The following is a 14913-nucleotide window of genomic DNA, read 5'->3' as shown; positions in this document are numbered from 1 at the left end:
CGGCGTTTAGACTGTCGGCATCCCATGGAGAGAAACAGTGCCGTAAGTTCATCCCAGTCGTCCGAAGGCAAGTTCGAGTTTGGCGCCGCCCCAGAAAAAAAATGGTCAGTAAATATTGTGGATTTGTATTTATCCATACATACACACAAGAACACAAATATAATATATGTGAATATTTTTCTATTGGGACTATTTAGTAAAGCAAATTTTCAGGATATCCTCTGAAAATACGTTTTGAGCGGGATATCCGCAAATTTACATTATAGCATGAATGTATCTAGAGATATTTTGCTCGTAAAACCAGATGCCATAGGTTTCTGTGGGGGCTGCTTTTCTGCAGAGTTTACCAACCTTTGGGATGCGATGCGATTCTTTCCGGAGCTTGGCCCTTGTAGCTAATGCCATCTCACACAGAGGTAGATGTATTAAGCCTTTGAGATAGATAAAGTACCAGCTCCTGTCATTTTTCAAATTTTGAGTTCTATTTACTAAGCCTTGGATGGTGATAAAGTAAATGGAGATAAAAGTACCAGCCACCCAGCTCCTAACTGTCATTTTTCAAACACAGCCTTTGACATGGCAGTTAGGAGCTGACTGGCTGGTACTTTAACTCGGTTCACTTTATCTCCATCCGTGGCTTGGTAAATAGACCCCACACAGTCTGTAAAGTGACAGTTAGGAGCTGATTGGTTGGAACTTTATCTCTCTCCAAGGATTAGTACATCTCCCCCACAATGTCCCCCACTGGTAAAATATAGAACACATTGTCCCTTAAAGGAAAAACACACACGCATTGGCCCCCACAGAAAAAAACCCCCAATATAGTCCCGCAAAATAAAAAAACACACAGTCCTCCACAGAAAAAAAACACACATTGGCCCCCACAGAAACAAAAATCACACACATTGGCCCCACAGAAAAAATAAAACACACATATTGCTCCAGCCACCCACAGAAGACTTCACTGACCTGTCAACAGTAGAGAGAGAGGTCCCTTCGCCTCGGACTGCACCAACACTCAATAGTGGCTGCAGCCTCAGTAACTGTGCAGGTAGGACTGTCTCCGTAGGTCATGGCCCAGGCTGTGTCTAAGTCACCCGGAAGAGCCCAGCATTGGCCGAACCCGAAGTTAGAACCGGGTGCACACGGGAGCAATGGAGTAGGCATCCATTGTCTGTTGTAGTTTCTCCCCTGGAGAGAAAGACTGGAAACAGAAACATTTTCAGGAGGGAAAAGCTGCAAATAGAGGACAACCAGGGAGAATAATGCCAGGTACACACCTAAGTGATTTACCCATGATCCCACTGACTTAGCGATTTTCCAAGTGAAGAAACGATCTCCGGAACATCCAATTTATCAAATTATACAACTAGCAAATTATTGTTCCAATTCAAATGATTATCTGTCCTTAAAAGCTCGTCAGAAAGGTGAATTTTTAAATGAACTATGGACAGAAATATCAAGCCAAAAAAAATTCTGCACTGGAGCGTATACTTAGCACATTATTTTATTAGTACAAACACATGCTAGCCTATACATACAGTATATTAAAAAGAATACAAAAAAAATATAAGAATGCAGTTGTATAAAAACAAACGGCTAATGCAAGTTGTCATATGGCAATTATAATTGCTGAAACAAATCCAAAACCGGTGTATAAATACTCAGGCTGATTTAGCATAGCAAGAAGCTACATAGATACAAATGTATCAAAAAGCGCTTACAAAAAAAAAAAAATTCGATTCAAAAGCTTGAAAAGTTCAAAGAAAGTTCAAACGGCCAGTGTATGTATACTGTATGTGTGTATGTATACTGTATGTGTACTGTATGTGTGTATGTATATAGTATGTGTGTATGTATACTGTATGTGTGTATGTGTACTGTATGTATACTGTATGTGTGTATGTATACTGTATGTGTGTATGTATACTGTATGTATACTGTATGTGTGTATGTGTACTGTATGTGTGTATGTGTACTGTATGTGTGTATGTATACTGTATGTGTACTGTATGTGTGTATGTATACTGTATGTGTGTATGTGTAGTGTATGTGTACTGTATGTGTGTATGTATACTGTATGTGTGTATGTGTACTGTATGTATACTGTATGTGTGTATGTGTACTGTATGTATACTGTATGTGTGTATGTATACTGTATGTGTGTATGTGTACTGTATGTGTGTATGTATACTGTATGTGTACTGTATGTGTGTATGTATACTGTATGTGTGTATGTGTACTGTATGTGTGTATGTATACTGTATGTATACTGTATGTGTGTATGTGTACTGTATGTGTGTATGTATACTGTATGTGTGTATGTGTACTGTATGTGTGTATGTATACTGTATGTGTGTATGTATATGTGGATATTTTGATCTCACTCGTGATTTGTAATATTTCTTGAGTGGGCATATGATAAACGCTGGTCAATTTAAACTCACCGCAATATTACCTCCTTTATACGAGCTGATAAATGTAAGTAAGTCCCCCAGATCACAGGAACCGAGAGTCCCGATACCGTTTGCAGGGTCTCAATCGGATTGAAGGGCGTCCCCCTCATGGGTCACTCATATCTGTGTCTGGCTTGGTGAGGAGAAGTAGATCTTGTTCACAAGGCCGCTCCTGGGTCGCACTTATTTTATACGGCACAGCTTGCCGCCAGCTAAAATCTTCAATTGGGAGGTAAGAAATTTGCGGTGTCTCAGAAGGTGATATCAGGAACCACAATACATTTCAGTCACTCCTGTGATCTTTTTCAAATTGAGTGTTCCTGTCACATTCAGATACTTTAAGTAGAATGATCTCTCACATGATTGGTGCTTGTTAATTAGTGTTTTAGTGTTCACCTCTTTTGAACATTTAGGCCCTGATTCAGAGCTGGACGCTCTGACCAGAGCGCTCGCTCTGAATCAGGGCCCACCTCCATTAATTTGGAGCGTCCTCCTGGACGCTCGTATAGCTGTGGGTCACCACCCACAGCCTATACGAGCGTGCAGGATGATGGTCGCGATGGTCTTGACCAACGCGACCATCGAAACTGCGAGCAAAAGCCTGCGGTTGAGTTTTTCAACCGCAAGGCCAGGAGTGATTTTGGCTCTATCAGAGCCAAAATCACTCCCACTGACATCACTAGTGATGTCAGTGGGGCCGGCTTCAGACAGTAGGCGTTCCCTCCGTCTGGCAGGCACGCCCCCGGCACGCCCACCAAAGGGGGCGTGCTGTCAGTCACCATCGACAGCACGCCCCCTTTGATGAGACACTCCGAGCGAAGGAAAGTCCTTCGCTCGTCGGGTCTCGCGCATGCGCACGACGGAGCTCCCTCCGTCGTGCGCATGCGCAGTGGGCACCATCGACCCACTTGCGAGCGGACAGCCGCTCGCGAATGGGTCTGAATGAGGGCCTTAACCCAGAGGGTTTCAGCTGATTTCGTCTCTAACAGACATCTATATGCTGACAAATGCTTATGTGTTAAGCTGGGCATACGCGTCCAGATAAAATGTCTGTCAGACCGACAGACATTTTATCTGGCAGCATGTCAGCCGCAGTTGTCCGCGGCATACACTGTGAGATTTCTCTCAGTGTATTAGCCCGACATCTGCGCTCCACCCCCGGGGGAGAAGGACATTTCCCTGTTCCTTCCGTAGGAAGGAACACAGGAAATGTCTGTTGGCCGCTGGCTGGGCATACACTGCCCGATGCGGCCGACAGTTTACCCCATAAATATTGCAATCCGGCATGCCCGACCGAGCAATATTTAACTCTCGGTCGTCTGCAAACACGCTACAATTATCGGGGACAATCCACGGATATCGGGTGGATCGCCCCGATAATTGTAGCGTGTATGGCCAGCATTAATGATTATACAATTTATATGTGCCAGCAATAAATGGATGGCACTTAATATAAAGACATGCATATAAAAAAAAACGTATATGATTATGCACACAAAATTATATATGTATATATATATATATATATATATCCATATCCATCCACTGTTCAACGCTCCAATAGGGGCTCAAGCAGAGATGAGGCCAGCACTCTTTCTCCAGGGGAAAAGTCCCCTGACGACGGTACTAACCGAGACAGCTGTTGGGATCAGGCACTGGGAATGACTTGGGACCCCAGTTATGCTGACCTATTTGGTTCAAGTAATGTATGATATGCTGAAGTGATTGCCACACATGCTGCCATGTATTGTATCTATATAGACTATCATTATTAAACATGATGTTTTGGAGAAAGAGTGCTGGCCTCATCTCTGCTTGAGCCCCTATTGGAGCGTTGAACAGTGGATGGATATGGATATTTATGGATTGGCCTTGCACCTACATTTGGATATTGTAGTGTAGTGCGATTTTCTCTCTTTTATATATATATATATATAAATTATATTGAAAAAAAGTAAATGACCACAAGTTGATCCGCAGACTTCAGACTGGTATGATGATTGTGGTAATAGTGAGTACAATAGACAGTGCATTTTTTATGCATATGTATATATAAGAGAACACAGGGAAGAAAGTCCTTCATACCATATTGATTTAAACAGAGATTGTTTATAAAAAAACATTAATAAATATCCTTCTAACTCCCTCATAAATAATTAATTAGTTGTTATACCTGCACTGACACTTAATTGTACATTAAAAGTGCAGACCAATGGTCACAGTCTGTATGTGTAAGCAAATTATATGTACAAAGCCACGCTATTGTAAACGCATACTGAAGAGTGACATTATTCTTTATAAAGACCTGATAATATTAGGTGGAACAGCTATTCCCTATATAGAAAACGCAAGTTTTAGAGGAATAAATGAATAAATAAATGAATAAATAAATGAAAAAAATAATTAATAAAAAAGCAATGCTTAGCAGAGTCAATGGAGATAGCAGAAATGGAGAACAGCAGGAAGAGAACATAAGGGTGCGGAGGCGGGATGTATGTCCCATCCATCGACCAGACAGTACGTATGGTTGGGAGACGCAACCCGTATCCGCACTTATGAGTCTAAGAAATCCAGAGCTTCGTTCTAGCCCTCTAGCGTCTGCAATCCGGACAGAAATATCACACAGATGATCAGTAATGCATACCCACTACAAAACATGCACGATAAATCCACCTTCTTCTGGAACGATGATCGGACCTGTGCGCTGCATACACACTCTGAGATTATCGGACCAAGCAGCCGATAATTGGGTGATTGGCCAAAATTTTGCATAGTGTACACCTAGCTTAATGATGGGACAAGAAAAAGTGCCAGAAAGTCAAGACTGGGACTAGACAAAGGCTATTCAGAGCAATGCTAGGACCAGATAAAAATCTAAGGTTGACTAGACAAAGACCAGGGAGAGCAAAGCTGGGACCTGACAAAAATCTACGAGTGACCGAAGACCAAGGGGAGCAAGACTGGAAACAGTCAGTCCCTGGACAGCAATGCTGGGGCCAATCAAAAATCTAAGGGTGACCAGGCAAAGACCCAGAAGAGCAAGACTTATACCAGACAAAGACCCTGGAGAGCAGTACTGGGACCAGACAAAACTCTAATGGTGACAAAAACCAAGGAGAGCAAGACTGGGTGCAGACAAAGACCCTGGAGAGCAAGATGGCCCCGGAGAGCAACTATGACCAGACAAAAACTCCGGAGAGCAAGACTGTGACCAGACAAAGACCACGGAGAACAAGACATAGACCAAACACCCCAGAGGGCAAGACTTGGACCAAAGACACTGGAGAGCAAGACTCTGACCAGACAAAGACCCTGGAGAGCAAGACTGGGACCACACAAAGACCCCAGAGAGCAAGACCGGGACCATAGACTCCAGAGAGCAAGACTGTGACCAGACAAAGACCCCGGAGAGCAAGACATAGACCAAACACCCCAGAGGGCAAGACTTGGACCAAAGACACTGGAGGGCAAGACTCTGACCAGACAAAGACCCTGGAGAGCAAGACTGGGACCACACAAAGACCCCAGAGAGCAAGACTGGGACCATAGACCCCGGAGAGCAAGACTGGGTCCAGACAAAGACCCCGGAGAGCAAGACTGTGACTAGACAAAGACCATGTAAAGCAAGACTGTGACCACACAACACATGACAACGAAGACCCAGGACAGCAAGACTGAGTCTGGAATGAAAGATACTGAAGAGCAAGACTGGAACCAAAGACCTTGTACTGCAAGACTGGGACTGGAACCAAAGACCCTGGAGAGCAAGACTTGGTCCAGACAAAACCCCCGGAGAGCAAGACTGTGACCAAAGACCTCAGAGAGCAAGACTGGGTCTGGTCAAAGACCCCGGAGAGCAAGACTGTGACGAAAGACCACAAAAAGCAAAACTGTGACCAGAGAACACATGAAAACGAAGACCCAGGACAGCAAGACTGGGTCTGGGATCAAAGATACTGAAGGGCAAGACTGGAACCAAAGACCTTGTACTGCAAGACTGGGACTGGGATCAAAGACACTGAAGAGCAGGTAGGGGACCAAAGAAACTGAAGAGCAGATAGGGGACCAAAGAAACTGAAGAGCATGGCTGGGATCAGACAAAAGCCATGGATAGCAACACTGAGACCAGAATCTACTCAGGTTTACAACAAAGTAACAGAGCTAGTTTGTGTTTGCAATGGGAATTGTGTAGAGCAGTGGTTCTCAAACTGGGTACCGTGGCACCCTGGAGAGCAAGACTGGGACCAAAGACCTTGGAGAGCAAGAATAGGTCCAGACAAAGACCCTGGAGAGCAAAACTGTGACCAAAGACCCCAGAGAGCAAGACTGGGTCCAGACAAAGACCCTGGAGAGCAAGACTGTGACCAGACAAAGACCAAAGAAAGAAAGACTGTGACCATACAACACATGAAAACGAAGACCCAGGACAGCAAGACTGGGTCTGGGATCAAAGATACTGAAGGGCAAGACTGGAACGAAATACCTTGTATTGCAAGACTGGGACTGGGACCAACGATCCTGGAGAGCAAGACTGGGTTTAGACAAAGACCCCAGAGAGAAAACTGTGACCAAAGACCTCAGAGAGCAAGACTGTGACCATAGACCCTGGAGAGCAAGACTGGGTTTAGACAAAGACCCCGGAGGGCAAGACTGGAACTGAAAACCTTGTGCTGCAAGACTGAGACTGGGATCAAAGAGCAGGTAGGGGACTAAAGAAACTGAAGAGCATGCCTGGGATCAGACAAAAACCATGGATAGCAACACTGAGACCAGAATCTACTGAGGTCTACAACAAAGTAACAGAGCTAGTTTGTGTTTGCAATGGGAATTGTGTAGAGCATTTGTTCCCAAATTGGGTGCCATGACACCCTGGGGTGCCTCAGGGCACTTGCAGGGGTGCCTGGGGTTGGTGGTCAAGTACCAAATAAAATTATTTTTAGTCAGTGATAGGCAAAACCAGTGCTAATGGCTGTCAATCAAAACAATATGTGGATAAAAAGATGCGCAGCCCTGTCAACCACCACATAACTGAACCTGAGGGTGACATATAAGCAGAATTTACTTTTTTGCTGAATTTCTCAATAAGAAACTTTTGACCCAGGGGTGCGGTGGAAAAAATGCTAATACTCTAGGGTGCCGTGATTCTAAAAAGTTTGGGAACCACTGGTGTAGAGTAAGGGATCTAGGGCACAACTTCAAGGAGAGGTGATTTGACTGACACCATAATTCTCCCAAAGCTTCTGTAGTCACACATGTATGTTATTTCTACCATTTACATTTAACTCTTTACTTGGGCTACAAAAAAAAATAATAAAAAAATGTGGGTTTGGAAGTATATTGTCATGGACTCTGTGGCGAATTCCCCTGTTGATGGGGTGAAAGCTGAGGTCCCAGGTTGAGGGAGGAACCGGAGGTCTGGGGCCTGAATATAAGATCTCCTCAGGTGTCAGACGTTGATGAGACCAGTACAAAGGTGCGGAGTCTAACCAGCCGGGAGGTGTTCACCAGTGACCCCACCAATCGGGATATGGGTTTAACTGCACCCAGCTGGCAGGTCGCGGTCCTTAGCACTGGTGTCTGATACCGTGGGAATGGATAAACGATGGCCCTGGAAATATACTTCTAGAAAAAGTATAATACTGGAGGTAGGAATGTGGACTAGAATGCTGGATGCACTGGTATGATGAAGGGAAGGTTCTTGTAGCAAGTTCTCCGGAAAGGGTCCTGGACGCATATTTGCTTCGAGTCAGGTACTTGTAATGAAAACACCAGGAAGAGGTCCAGGGCGCAAACTTGTGTTGGGGGCAGGTATTGACCTATACACTGGGAAGAGGTTGTTGACACAGTATTGCATCGAGAAGTGGTATTGTAGTGCATACAGGCAAGATGTTAGACGCACTGTTGCATGGAGAATTGGCACTTGTTGCACTCAGGCTAGATGTTAAGAGACACTGTTGCAGAGAGAGTTGATACTTGTCTTTCACACAGGCTAGATGTTAGATACACTGTTGCAGAGAGAGTTGGTACTTGTCTTGCACACAGGCTAGATCTTAGATACACTTTTGCAGAGCGAGTTGGTATTTGTCTTGCACACAGGCTAGATGATAGACGCACTGTTGCGAAGAGAATCAGCACTGAATCACCAGTAGTCACGAGAGGACCTGGAATGAGGTAGCGGCAAGAATACACTAGTAGCAACAACGTTGCACTGGCAACTTCCTGCTGTCCAGAGTCTGGCTTTAACCCCCGCAGTAGCAGATCATTGGTGGACAGCATCAGCTGACCACCGCCATGCTACCGTTGGGTACAGGGTAGTCAGATGATGTAAACTGTCATGGCCACATCCATGACGGCAACCGCAGAAACCAAGGCACGGCGCAAACCAAGGCAGTTCACCTGGCACTACTCTCCACCGTACCTGACGTCTGAGCACACGGGAGATCAGGGGAAGCCGGCGCAGAGGTAAGCAACGGCCGATCCTAGTCCACAACCTGACATATATTGTCTATCTGGAACAATTTAGGCTGATCTGCCTCCGGCCCTCCAGGAAAGTAACAGAGCTAGTTTGTGTTTGCAATGGGAATTATGTAGCGCATTGGTTCCCAACTGGGTGCAGTGGCACCCTGGAGAGCAAGACTGGGACCAAAGTCCCTGGAGAGCAAGGGCTGGGTCCAGACAAAGCCCCCGGAGAGCAAGACTGTGACCAGACAAAGACCACAGAAAGCAAGACTGGGACTAGACAACACATGAAAATGAAGACCCAGGACAGCAAGACTGGGTCTGGGATCAAAAATACTGAAGGGCAAGACTGGAACCAAAAACCTTGTACTGCAAGACTGGGAATGGGACCAAAGACCCTGGAGAGCAAGACTGTGACCAAAAACCTTGGAGAGCAAGACTGTGTCCAGACAAAGACCCCAGAGGGCAAGACTGGAACCAAAGACCTTGTACTGCAAGACTGGGACTGGGATCAAAGACACTGAAGAGCAGGTAGGGGACCAAAGAAACTGAAGAGCATGCCTGGGATCAGACAAAAACCATGGATAGCAACACTGAGACCAGAATCTACTCATGTCTACAACAAAGTAACAAAGCTAGTTTGTGTTTGCAATGGGAATTGTGTAGAGCAGTGGTTCCCAAATTGGGTGCCGTGGCACCCTGGGGTGCCTCAGGGCACTTGCAGGGCTGCCTGGGGTTGGTGGTACAGTACCAAATAAAATTATTTTTAGTCAGTGATAGGCAAAACCAGTGCTAATGGCTGTCAATCAAAACAATATGTGGATAAAAAGATGCGCAGCCCTGTCAACCACCACATAACTGAACCTGAGGGTGACCTATAAGCAGAATTTACTTTTTTGCTGAATTTCTCAAAAAGAAACTTTTGACCCAGGGGTGTGGTGGTAAAAATGCTGATACTCTAGGGCAAGGGTGTCAAACTTATGGCCATCCAGCTGCTGTGGGACTACATATCCCAGCATGCCTTTGCACAGTTTTAGCTTGCCCTAAGAACAAAACAGTGGCAGTGCATGCTGGGAGGTGTGGTTCGACTGCAGCTGGATGGCCTGAGTTTGACACCACTGCTCTAGGGCACCGTGATTCTAAAAAGTTTCTGAACCACTGGTGTAGAGTAAGGGATATAGGGCACAACTTCAAGGAGAGGTGATTTGACTGACACCTCAATTCTTCCAAAGCTTCTGCAGTCACACATGTATGTTATTTCTACCATTTATATTTAACCCTTTATTTGGGATACAAAAAAAATTAAAAAAATAAATAAAAATGTGGGTTTGGAAGTATATTGTCTATCTGGCCCTCCAGGAAAGTAAGGGACAGACAGGAGGAGGGTGCAGGGAGGTCCTGGCTACAGCCTGCACGTGTGTCAGTAAAATAAGTTGACAGAATTTGTAGTTTCCCCTGCGAGAGATGGAACGTGGGCTGCCGGGTGGGTGAGCTTGTGCGAGACATGCCCTCTATAGTGTACAGACCAAATGATGAGATGAAGAAATGAGGGCTGGGGTGGGAGCAATGACAACAGAGAGAGAGAGAGAGGAAGGGACTGGAGCATAGATGCCAAGTCCGCTTATAACAAGCGGAATTGGCTTGATTTGTTTTCAGAGTTGCTTGTTTTTGGGCTTGTTTTTTCAAAGGTGCTTGTTTTTGGGCTTGTTTTTTTTCAACAATAGAGCAGACACCCTGCAGTGAAGTGTCAGGTCGGAGTTGTGACTTGTGATTGGTTCACAAGGTCACAGAAGTGTGCACAGTGTCTACAGCAGGACAGCAGCACCTGAGATTACACTGAGCAGTCAGATACCGCTAAGGGGGGTATCCACTACGCGACATAAAAGTCTGAATGTCCAGCGTTCAGACCTTCATGTCACCTAGGTGCGGTGCACGCACTGAACGGCGTTCGCTGAACGTCATTCAGTGAACGAGCCCGATCTCCTATCCCTGAACATGCCGAACCTGACGTCCGTTGTCAGGTTGACGGGCATGTACAGTAGACAGTCGGGGACGGCAAGGAACCAGCGTGCACGCGCATCGCTGGTCCTTGCCGACTATCCACTACCCGACCTTGTGAGCAATGCGACCAAAACCTCCTGGTTTTGGTCAGATTGTTCGCAAATTTGGGTAATGGATAGACCCCTTAAGGTAACATGTTACATGTCTGTTTCACCCCCCCCCTCCGATTTATTGTTATATATCTCTCTGTATATCTCTCTGTATATCTGCCTGTATTATCTGTCTCTCTGTATATCTCTCTGTAGTATCTTTTTCTCTATATATGTAGTTGTATAGTTTTAAACGATCATAGGGCAGGATGTACTAAACTGAAAAATGCAATAAAACCCCCGAAAATGCAGTTTTCGGTGGATTTACCGCATTTCCGATATGTACTAAGGACCGGCGTTACCCAATAGAAGCCTATATGCTTCTTATCAGGATCCCTCCCATCTCCCCCCGCGGCGCGTGCGTCCTTTTGCGCATGCGCAGAGGGACACCAGAGAGACTTCTGGGTGTTAAACCCGGAAGCCCCCCTAGCCGAGGTGCAAAGGACAGCTCTTATCGGGAGAGCTGTCCTTTGCGATTTAAATTGCATTTCTAAGTACATACTGAGATAATGAACTCCGTTATGTACCCAGTAAGAGGCGGGATGTACTGTATAGTAAGTCCCACGCATATAAATGGCAAATATCATACTGACATATTTTTTTTTTACGTGTTTAAATAACCCTTTTGTCTCCTGTACTCTAAAGATATTGATATTTTTGTTACATTGATTTAGCCTCTTTATTTAATAGATTTTGTGCTGATAAATATCAATTGAAAGAAATGAAAGGCAGTTTGTATAAATCTTTATTTTAATTTTAATAAAATAAACCGAAAAAAAAAAACTAAAGTTTGTGGTTTTCATTAAGTTGGACTTTTTTAAGGGGGCTTTTCTGGATTGTTTTGGGCTTGTTTTTCACTCATCAGTTGCTTGTTTTCCATTATAGAGTTGGCAACACTGGACTGGAGAGAGAGAGGGAGAGAGAGAGGGGAGAGAGCCCATTGTTGCGGGTGGGCTGAGGGGCTGCTCCAGCAGAACACAGCTCCACAGAAGCTATCTCAGCTAATCCTGTCTCTCCTTGGAACAATGCTTACCCACGGGTGTACGGGGACACTGCGTGGGGTGACACAGGCTGGGAGAAGACACACCGTGGACAGTCACTTGGCAAGTGGTGAATCTGCGAGCAGAGCAGCTGGGAGACCCCAGGGGGCCACCGGGGGAGCGATGATTTCGGCCAATGTATTGCCCAGCTGGGGGCTCAGGGCTCCGCTGTTATAGGAGCAGCAGCAGGACTATATAAAGACACGGGGGATCTCCCTCCATCTAGCAGGTAACACGGGGTCTCATGTCTCCTGCCTAGGAATTATTTTGCAACTGATGCCCAGGAGAGCCAATGCTGCTGACCCCCTGGCACAGAGATCGGGTGCAGTGACCCTCAGACATGCCTTATACCCCCAAACATGCCACTGGGCTCCTTATACCCCCAGACATGCCTCTGAGCTCCTTATACCCCCAAACATGCCTCTGAGCTCCTTATACCCCCAAACATGCCACTAGGCTCCATATACCCCCAAACATGCCACTGGGCTCCTTATACCCTCAGACATGCCTCTGAGCTCCTTATACCCCCAGATATGCCTCTCAGCTCCTTATACCCCCAGACATGCATCTGAGCTCCTTATAACCCCAAACATGCCACTGGGCTCCTTATACCCTCAGACATGCCTCTGAGCTCCTTATACCCCCAGACATGCCTCTCAGCTCCTTATACCCCCAGACATGCCTCTGAGCTCCTTATACCCCCAAACATGCCACTAGGCTCCATATACCCCCAAACATGCCACTGGGCTCCTTATACCCTCAGACATGCCTCTGAGCTCCTTATATCCCCAGACATGCCTCTCAGCTCCTTATACCCGGAGACATGCCTCTAAGCTCCTTATACCCCCAAACATGCCACTGGGCTCCATATACCCCCAAAAATGCCACTGGGCTCCTTATACCCTCAGACATGCTTCTGAGCTCCTTATACCCCCAGACATGCCTCTGAGCTCCTTATACCCCCAGACATGCCACTGGGCTCCTTATACATACAGATAATAGCATTTATTCCAAAGAGTGATGGAACAAAGAAAGTTCACCTTGGTGGGCAGCACCCATTACATCTGCCGTGTGTTATGTAACGGGAGTGGGGGTGAGTATCACGTATTTAGTATAAGATGCATTGCTTGGGAATTACATTGTGTCAAAGATATCAGGAGGGTAAAACACGCGTGGAATCCCAAAGCCCCACGCACAGCGAGTTTTGCATCTCTTGCAATGCTACACTGCACACGTGTTTAATGCTAAGCTACAGAGGGCTAATAAAGACACAATAGGGGGTTTGCACGGGATCCCCCCACGCAAATCATGCAGTGGGGAGGACAAGCCACGCTCCTCTCATCAGATGGACCCTAATAAGCTGCCTGACCCCAGAATCCACTGACCATTATGCAGATCTGTATTGTGTAATGTTCCTTATTATTGTGGGTTTGTCATGTCGTGTGTATGGATGTCGGTATACTAGGTACATTTACAATGTTATAAAGGTGCATGTAATGTATTTTGCTGATTTAAATATTTTCAAGTATAAATGAATGTAACTGACTGGCAATAATGAGAGTATGTGTGTTGCAGAATAATTTAGGAGACTGCAGAATAATTTAGGAGACATGAGCAGTTTGTATTAAGCGTCACCTCTGGTACAAGTGAGGGATGTCAATGTGCCTCTTGATACTGTAACACAGAGGTGCTGTAAGGGGTCATGGAAAATGTAAGAAGACCACATTGCACCCTTGACTTTCAGTCTGCAACAAAGACCCCTTCTTATTACCCTTATTATTGATGCCCTTGCGGCAGGATTTGAGGAAATGAGTAGCATCCTGAGTGTGTTATATTAAATAGGATGTTATTTATGATGGCTGAGAGTGCAATGATTCTATGAAGCATCATTTCATCGGTTTCTCCTCAAGGGTCTGGTGGAAAAAGTAATATAGCGATCCTTCTAAAAATAAACCCCACTGACTGCAAATCACCAATATAGCCAGGAAATGACAGTTGTCCTGCCCCATAGAAGACCTTCCTGACCTCCTCTCGCCTACACTGCTATGTAGTTGTATATATCGCTATAGGACAAACACAGACAATGAGCCAAGAATAACTGTCAGAAGTAGAATGCGCCATCTGTGCCGTGGCATGGGGGGGGGGGGAGGGGGGCAAGGTACTAGGCTTCTAGACAATATACCCCCCCTCCTTTCCTTCAGCTCCTCCTGTGTCATCACAGGATTTACCTTAAGATTAGTGTTGGGTATGGTGACTTTGGAGCAAATTAAACTATTTTACCATTGGTGGGGGAAATGTGCTGTCACCAATGTACTTATTTATTAAACACTACTGATGTAATCGTTTGTTAGATCTGTTCTTGGATCTAGCTCTGGGATCAGTGCTACAACTTTAGACAATAACAGTAGGAATATAGACTGTTTTAAATTGGATTTCTTACGAGCATTACTGCCCTCAATGTTTTCTACCAGACAAATCTGCTTCTTTAAAGTTAAAAAAGAACCCTGCTATCATTAAGATAGCTCTATATTAAGTCCAATCCCGAACAAGGAGATCGGGGTTGGTGGTGTGGGATCCTTGCTATCTGGAAGCTATCCATTCCTGGTGTCTCGGTAACAGCCTGTACCCCTACCGCTGCTGCCGGAATTTAGGAGAATCTTAACTCAGCTGCCTGATACAGCGGCCACAGTTCCAGTTATATCCTAGGCATAATGTAAATATGCATCAAAGGTTCAAAATGGGTGGCGGTATATATATATTCTAATCCATGATTCCACTAATCAAAGAGTGAAAAAAATTAAAAAGATA

At 45.4% G+C, this 14913-nt stretch overlaps 1 protein-coding gene across 1 annotated transcript in view; it reads left to right on the top strand.

Moving 5' to 3' along the window:
* Window positions 1-1221: 1221 nt before the first annotated feature.
* GPR153 (G protein-coupled receptor 153) overlaps window positions 1222-14913 on the top strand; it is a 119113-nt gene continuing 105421 nt past the window's right edge. Inside the window, exons 1-2 of the mRNA XM_088447719.1 lie at window positions 1222-1272; window positions 11951-12334. The gene's annotated coding sequence lies outside the window, so the exon portion shown is untranslated. The remainder of the gene's footprint in view (window positions 1273-11950; window positions 12335-14913) is intronic.

Source organism: Taudactylus pleione, unplaced genomic scaffold, assembly GCF_031769625.1.
Source record: "Taudactylus pleione unplaced genomic scaffold, aTauple2 ptg000437l, whole genome shotgun sequence".
In the NCBI taxonomy this organism is placed as follows: Eukaryota; Metazoa; Chordata; class Amphibia; order Anura; family Myobatrachidae; genus Taudactylus; species Taudactylus pleione.
Note: the sequence above shows the minus strand (reverse complement) of the source record. Positions and strands in the feature narration are given on the sequence as shown.